Below are 8,805 nucleotides of genomic sequence, written 5' to 3' on the forward strand. Positions count from 1 at the left end.
CACATGGGGTGAGATGATATTTTCCGATGGGAAAATAAAAAATCTCAAACCCAAAATTATCAAATGCTACTTCAAAACATTACAAACAGTGTCACCAAGGCCATCATTCCTAACCTGCCTAAGCCATCAGGGGCCAACGGCCATTTCATAACTCAACCACCTGGACCATGCTACAAATGCGGTGAAGAGGGCCACTGGGTAAGACGTTGCCCCAATCCCAAACCTCGGCCAGGGCCATGCCCTCTCTGCAAAAAAAAGGGTCACTGGAAGGTTGACTGCCCCTTGGCTCAGAGAGGACGTGGGGCCAGCCAACCTATGACACCTACAGCAGACTTACTGGGAATTGCTTCTTCTGAAGACTGACAGGACCCTGGCTCCTCTCACCCAATGAAGATCACTTCTGCGGAGCCAAGGGTAACCTTGATGGTGGCAGGTAGGATGATTGCCTTCTTATTAGACACGGGAGCTAGTTTTTCAGTTCTTAAAGAGTTTAGTGGTCCTATCTCCCTGTCGCCCACCTCTATTGTCAGGGTAGAGGGTTTTTCCCGCCGTCCACGTCAAACTCATTTTTTACACTGCATAATTGGCAATTTCTCATTTATACATTCCTTTTTAATACTACCTTCCTGTCCAGTTTCCCTTTCTGGGCTGCTACATACTTTCCAAATTAAGTACCACTCTCACTTTTGATCTTAAATTGATAAATACTGACCTATCTCCTTCCTCACTCTGCCTTGTCCTTTCCCAAGCTATCAAAGACCCATTGCCAGGGCCCATTCCATCAGAACAAGTAAATCCTAAACTTTGGGATACTAAAACCCCCTCAATTGCCTCCTGCTCTCCAGTTCTTATTAAACTAAAAGACCCTTCTATTTTTCCTTCTCAATGTCAATATCCACTTCCCCAGTCTAGTCTCTTAGGACTCCAACCTATTATACAAGTTCTCCCAAAAAAGGGGTTTTACGATCTGCCCACTCACCATATAATACTCCTATGCTAGCAATTAAAAAACCTAATGGCACCTATCACTTAGTACAAGATCTAAGACTCATCAACTCTGCAGTCATTCCTATACACCCAGTAGTCCCCAATCCATACACCCTCCTATCAACCATCCCACCTCAAACCACTTATTTCTCTGTACTAGACCTCAAACATGCTTTTTTCTCCATTCCTTTACACCCTGATTGCCAGAACCTATTTGCCTTCACATGGACTGACCCTACTTCTCAGACTTCTTCCCAACTTACTTGGACTGTACTTCCCCAGGGATTTCATGACAGCCCCCACTTATTTGGCCAAACATTAGCACAAGACCTCCAGTCCTATGATCCCTCCCCTTCAACCTTAGTTCAATATGTTCATGACCTCCTGCTCTGTAGTCCTACCTTACATGACTCTAAACAAAACACCTATTCCCTCCTTAATTTCCTTGCAGACAAGGGATATCAAGTCTCTCCCTCAAAGGTTCAATTATTCCAACAAAAAGTCACATACCTTGGTGCCCTTTTATCCCCAGGCTTCAAAGCTGTTACCATAGACAGAAAAAGCCTTCTTTGTGACTTTCCTCTGCCCACCACAAAACAAGAACTCCTCTCCTTTTTAGGATTAGCTAGATACTTCAGAGCATGAATTCCCAACTTTTCTCTCCTAGCAGCTCCTTTATATAATGCTACTTGAGGTAACTCTAATGAACCTCTCCTAACCTCCATTTCCACTTCCTTTAAATCTCTACAGCATGCTTTATTAGAAGCTCCAGCCCTCCACCTTCATGATCTTTCTTGCCACTTCCTCCTATATGTTACAGAAAACTGTGGATTTGCTCTTGGAGTACTTGGACATCAGCTAGGCCCCACTTTTGCTCCAGTTGCCTATCTCTCAAAACAATTAGATCACACTGTTCGAGGTTGGGCCCCTTGTCTCAAGGCGTTGGCAGCTGCAGTTACTCTAATACAAGAATCAAAGAAACTCACTTTCGGTTCCCCTACTACTGTCCTATCCCCTCATTCTCTATCTGATCTTTTAACAGACAAAAATCTTCAAACCCTACCACCATGCCACATTCTTAACCTTCAAACCTCTCTCTTATCTGACCCATCATTATCTTTTAACACATGTCCCCCACTAAATCCAGCATCCCTCTTACCTACTCCCTCTGACTCGTCACCCACTTAAACACTGGACACCCTTCTTCCTTGCCTCCCCAACATACAAGAAGGACCTCTTCCTGATACTGATCTCCTCTGGTTTTCAGATGGCAGCTCCTTTATCTATAAGGGAACTCGTAGAGCAGGCTATGCAATTGTATCCTCCAATGAAATCTCAAAGCACACTCTCTTCCCTCTTCCACCACTAACCAACAGGAGGAACTAATAGCACTAACCAGAGCCTTTACCCTGGCACGAAATAAATCTCTCACTCTCTATACTGACTCTAAGTACACATTTCACATATTATTATCCCATGCAGCTATATGGAAAGAGCGAGGCTTATGTAACACCAAAAGTAACCCTATTCTTAACTCTCACTTTATTATCAAACTATTAGAAGCTTCTAAATTGCCTAAAACTATAGGCATTGTTCATTGCTGTTCACATCAATCTAACCACTCACCTATATCAAAGGGTAATAACCGAGCCGACTGTGCAGCGCGTACGGCTGCTCTCCAACAATCATCTCCTGACACCTCCTCTTACCTCCTACTTATTTCTGCTCCTATTGTTGCTACAGTGGAAGAAACGAATCAACCTCCCACTCATGACCTCCTCATCTATCTCCACAAGTTATTTCACCCCAACTCTCAAACTTTACTACAATTTCTTAAAGCTTTCTTTCCTCTTTCACAAACAGATTCAGAGTTTCTGAATCAACTTACATCATCCTGTGAAATCTGCCAGCGCTTTAACCCACAAACAAAGTCTCACCTCCCACACTTTCCAACTCACCAGGCTAGGGGACTTCTTCCTGGAACAGACTGGCAACTTGATTTCACACACATGCCTAAAATCAAATGTTATAAATACCTCTTAGTATTAGTAGATACCTTCTCAGGTTGGATTGAAGCCTTTCCTACTACAAACAAAAGGGCTACCACTGGTGCCTCTATCATACTCCAAGACATTATTCCCCACTTTGGAATCCCCTATTCTTTACAGTCCAACAATGGACCTGAATTCACCTCCACCATTTCTCAAACCTTAACCAAAGCCTTAGGTTCCCCTGGCATTTCCATATTCCTTTCCATCCTCAATCTTCAGTGAAGGTTGAAAGGTCTAACAGATCCCTAAAATCTGTATTAACCAAACTTTCCCTTGAACTTCACTTAGACTGGATCACTCTTCCACCCCTGGCACTTCTATGCCTACATTCCCTTCCAAAGAAACCCTCCAACCTCTCTCCTTTTGAATTAATGTTTGGTAGACCCATTCTGCCTCCAGGACTCATACCATCAGATAGCCCATTATCTCCCTCCATCCTATCCTCTCTTCTTCAATATATCTGATCCCTTTTATGGAAACAGACACACTTCTTCCTATTCCAACACCTTCATTACCCACCTCCTTTCATCCAGGAGATCAAGTTCTAGTAGCTTCTCCTAATCATCCCAAAAAACCACTTGAGCCAAAATGGCAAGGACCTCATAGAGTAATTTTATCAACACCCACTGCAGTAAAATTAGCCTCATTTCCTGTATGGTTTCATATATCTCGCATTAGGCTGTTCCTTAATCCAACTATTACTACAGGTTAACAGACGACACCTGAAAATCTTCCCTCTTACTCGGCTCAAGAAACAGGCCCCCTGAAGCTTAAACTCACTCGGATTCCAGAGGTCCAGGAAACCGAAATTCATCCTCCACTTGAGGTCCCAATGTTCTAAAAGATACCTCTCATAAAATTTCAATCATTTCCTCCCTTAATGCTCACCAATACACATCTTCATAGTGATAATAACTATACTCCTAATATTACTCTTTAAAGTTAATCCAATCACAATTACTCCACCATAATAATCACAAAAAAAAATACTCTCTGTTCATAAAGTATTCTCTTACCTTCCTAAAATGCCTCTCATAATTTTCTTATTCCTAATAACCTCTCCTAACACTTACAGATCTCAATTACAAAGCCCTCAACTTCTCTCACTCTCTGGCCACTGGGAAGAAACATGGAAATTACACATCGACCCATGGTCTGACACCTGGAAGTCATATCACACCTCTATTGACAAAACATTAACTAGAAAATCAAATCACTCTAATCTATTATTTAATGTCACCTTATGTGAATTATTTAGGGGTGATTCATATACCTTAGTCTCTTTAGGTAAACATTGTTATCTAAACTACACCCTCCAAATATATGCTTGCAGTACTCAAAATCCTGACTTAAAATGTAAAAAAGGATGTGCCTATTGGGGCTGTGAATCCATAGCCCCCTGGAAGGTCACTGACACCGATATACAACTATCAACAACTACTTTTCCATGCCCTTGGCCATACTTTTTTTTTTTTGTAGAGACACAGTCTCACTTTACCACCCTCCATAGAGTGCCATGATGTCACAGGACTCACAGCAACCTCCAGCTCTTGGGCTTATGCAATTCTCTTGCCTCAGCCTCCTGAGCAGCTGGGACTACAGGTGCCCGCCACAATGCCCGGCTATTTTTTGGTTGCAGTTTGGCCAGTGCTGGGTTTGAACCCGCCACCCTCGGTATAGGGGGCCGGTGCCCTACTCACTGAGCCACAGGTGCCTCCCTTGGCCATACTTATATGAACTCACCATAACAGTATTAAAACCAAATGACCCTAATTGGCTTAAGGGACGAAAGTGGGAAATAAGAATATATAGGAAATGGGGTCCAGAAAATACATATTCAGAATTTACAATCGCAAAAGAAAAACCAAAATTTATTCTCCCTCCTTTAACAGATATTATCAAAATCATTAAAAATCATTCTCAAATTTTAAAAGAAGAAATTACCCAAAATCAAATCCAAAGTTTCAATCTCTCCACCCTCACACCCCAACTAAATCTTAATCTAACCTATGATTTCATCTTACAAACATACTCGCTTTTCAAACATCAACCTAAATATAAACTGGGCTGCTGGATTGGATTAAACCTTCAAGGTCTCTTACACACTAAACTTCAAACCGCCCCAGTCATAATTCCTAACATTTTATCTCTCAACCTTTCAGACCCCACATCTCTAAATTTAGCAACTTGCACACATGAAACTAAACCTTTTATACCCTCACTCAATCAAGTCATCCAGTCATACCCTCTTTGCTTCAACTTTACTGGCACCACTCCTGTATCGGGCCTAAACCCATCAAAGTGCTCTAATATAGTCACTTTCCCTTTCAAACCAAAAAAGAAGTTACACAGAAAGTGCCATCCTTCCTTCCAGTTTCTCTGCAGAAAAAAATTATACCGAATTCCCCCTATCCACATTCAAAGTCTCTGTTCCATAGTTATATTACTACCTGATTTTAAAATTATTGCAGGAGATGAACCTGTTCCAGTGCCTCCTCTTTCTCTCTATTCAACAACACATGTGAAATGGGCTGCCCAAATTGCCATACTCCCCTTACTGGCAGCAGTGGGCATCGCGGCTGGGGCATAGGCACAGGAACAGCTGGTATTTCCTACTCAATAACTCATTATAAAGAATTAGCGCATCAACATGACGGAGATATTCAACAGGTTAGTGAAATGATTTTAGATCTCCAACGACAAATTAATTCACTAGCTCAGATGGTCCTACAAAACTGCAGGGGGTTAGATCTTCTTTTAGCAGAAAAAGGGGGACTTTGTTTAGCACTCCAAGAAGAATGCTTTTTCTTTGTTAATGAATCTGAAATCATCACTAACAAAATTAGATCACTCCAAGAAAGCCTCCAACTCCGAAAAAAACGTGAATCAGAGCTCTCTCTCCCCTCCTCTCTCCTCTGTCTCTCCTCTCTCTTTCCCCCTTCTTTCCTCTCTCTCTCCCCATCTCTCCCCCCTTCTTTCCTCTCTCTCTTTTCTCCCTCCCCCTTCTTTTCTCTCCTCCTTGGTGCTGCTCTGCAGCATCCCTCCCTCGCCAATAAAAACCTTTCATACAAAAAAAAAAAAAATGTGAATCAGAGTCATCAGACCTCTCTTGGTTCACTCAAAACTCACTCTGGGCTGCACTTTTACCTTTCCTCACACCTATAATTGTCATCCTTGGACTGGTGACTGTGGCTCCATGCATAACTCGTTTTATTCAAACTCAACTCTCGAAGTTATCTCAACAGGTAGCTACTCAATTAGTACTCCAACCCTACACCCCAGATACAGCTCCCAACCTACCACAAGAAGAAACTATTCTTCGTGAATGGGCTACACTCTACTCCAGGCCACAAGACCTTCCTGAACACACTTCTAAACAGCCACCGCTACAAGAACAGTCGAAGAAGAAAAAAAAAAAAGAAAAACCTAAATCCTCCCAGTGAAAAATCATCCTGTAATTGGCCAATTAAAACTACATGCCCTGGGCCGGCGCCTGTGGCTCAGTCGGTAAGGCGCCGGCCCCATATACCGAGGGTGGCGGGTTCAAACCTGGCCCCGGCCGAACTGCAACAAAAAAATTAGCCGGGCGGGAGGCTGAGGTAAGAGAATCGCTTAAGCCCAGGAGTTGGAGGTTGCTGTGAGCTGTGTGAGGCCACGGCACTCTACCGAGGGCCATAAAGTGAAACTCTGTCTCTACAAAAAAAAAAAAAAAAAAACAAAGAAAAAAACTACATGCCCTTCTCAGCAGGAAGAAACTACAGAAGAGAGAATTCGATGTCCCCTATCCCATGGCCAACCCCCTATTTTAATATATCAAGAAGGAAGGAATGTGAGATAATTGCCCCAGAGAAAGCCCCTCTGAAACTTTCAAACTTATGGCCTCCCCCCCCTACAGGCTCTTCCCACCAGAGCAGTAACTCCTTATTGGCTATTCAACCATACCGTCACCATTCTAAGACTTCTCCTAACCCAACTTATATAAGGATGCACTTTACTTTGCTCTCTCTCTTTCCTCACTTCTCCTTGGTTTGTCTTGCAACACCCCCACCACCACCAATAAAGACCTTTTGTACAAGCTTTGGTGGTCTATGAGATCTCTGCCGGTCCCCTTTTTAGCTTGAGGCCAGGAGTTGGAGCTTGCTGTGAGCTGTGATGCCAGGACATCTACCCAGGGAGACAGCTTAAGGCTCTGTCTCAAAAAGAAAACCAAAACAAAACCTAAGCTGATGGAACTTTAAAATATTCTGAGCCTTGGGCAGCGCCTGTGGCTCAGTGAGTAGGGCGCCAGCCCCATATGCCCACGGTGGCGGGTTCAAACCCAGCCCCAGCCAAACTGCAACCAAAAAATAGCTGGGCGTTGTGGCGGGCGCCTGTAGTCCCAACTGCTCGGGAGGCTGAGGCAAGAGAATCGCGTAAGCCCAAGAGTTAGAGGTTGCTGTGAGCCGTGTGACGCCATGGCACTGTACCCGAGGGCGGTACAGTGAGACTCTGTCTCTACAAAAAAAAAATAAAAAAAAAATTCTGAGCCTTAAGGAATGTGATTATGAGACTTGATTCACAAAAATAGGCAGATGAAACCTACACAGCTGTAACCTTTGTTTCTTTGATTATAGATTTCCTTATTTACATTGTTTTGAAAAATGTTGTAAATGACTAAAGGGCACCCGGGAAGACCCCTTCTCTCTCCACTGTCTTTCTTCATTATAGATTAATTTCTCTTACCTTTTCTCATTCAAGGATTTCATGACTATCACATTGTCTAGGATGGAATGGTAAATACACTCTTTTAAATTGGAAAGAAAATGAAAACAAACAGTAAAGAAAAGCTGTAAGGTAAAACAAACTGTAATTAAATTATTGGAACTCATAAACCAGCCTCGTATATAAAATGTTATAATTCTGCTCATATAATTCTTGCCTATAAGCAAGACCTTAACTTTTAACTTTGAAGCATTGACCCCATTTCTTTGTAGTTTATGTTTCCTGGATAGCCATTCCCAGCTTGTCATTTGAATAAACTCTTTAAAACTGGATGCTGATCCTTTCCATTATTTCAACTTGACAGACCATTTCCAGAGTCTGCCTTCTGCATCTCTTTGTTTGGCTAATTTTAAACTGTATCCTCTTCCTGAAATAAAGCACAAGTATAAGGACTTTCATTGAGTTCTGTCAGTCCTTCGGCAAATTTTCAAAACTGAGGGTGGTTTGGGGATGTGCTCCCAAACTTACAGTTGATGTCAGAAGGGAGGACAGTTATTGTGGGGAGTTGTGATTTGACTTACTGATTGCAACAAGGATTAAAGTAAAAAGGGGCTCGCAAGGAAGAAGTGAGGTCTAGAAAATACAGGAATAATAATAAGCAGCCACAACCTTTGGAGCAGAGATAAGGAAGATGTACAACCAGGAGTAAGAGTCTGATCTTGACCACAACTTGCAGAATGGCAGAGAAATCACTATGGTGCTGCATCAGTAGAACTTTCTGGAAATACACATTAGGTGAATGGTGTGTGGGGACCAAATGACAGGTTACTGGGTTTCTAGGTTCTTAGTTCCCAGTACCAAAGAATGGTTATTGATAGCAATTCAACAAAATAAATAAAGTAAGCAAAAAAAAAAAAAAAAAAATGCTAGAGTTTGAAATAGTTACCAAAATAAAGAAAAATGAAATTTAATAAAGAAAAGTAAGTTTATTAACAACTTACACAGTAACCTGGGCCTGATCCTAATGACTGTAGGCCTTGTAAGAGTACAATTTTTTTTATTTTTA

This window comes from Nycticebus coucang, chromosome 15, assembly GCF_027406575.1.
Source record: "Nycticebus coucang isolate mNycCou1 chromosome 15, mNycCou1.pri, whole genome shotgun sequence".
Classification (NCBI taxonomy): domain Eukaryota; kingdom Metazoa; phylum Chordata; class Mammalia; order Primates; family Lorisidae; genus Nycticebus; species Nycticebus coucang.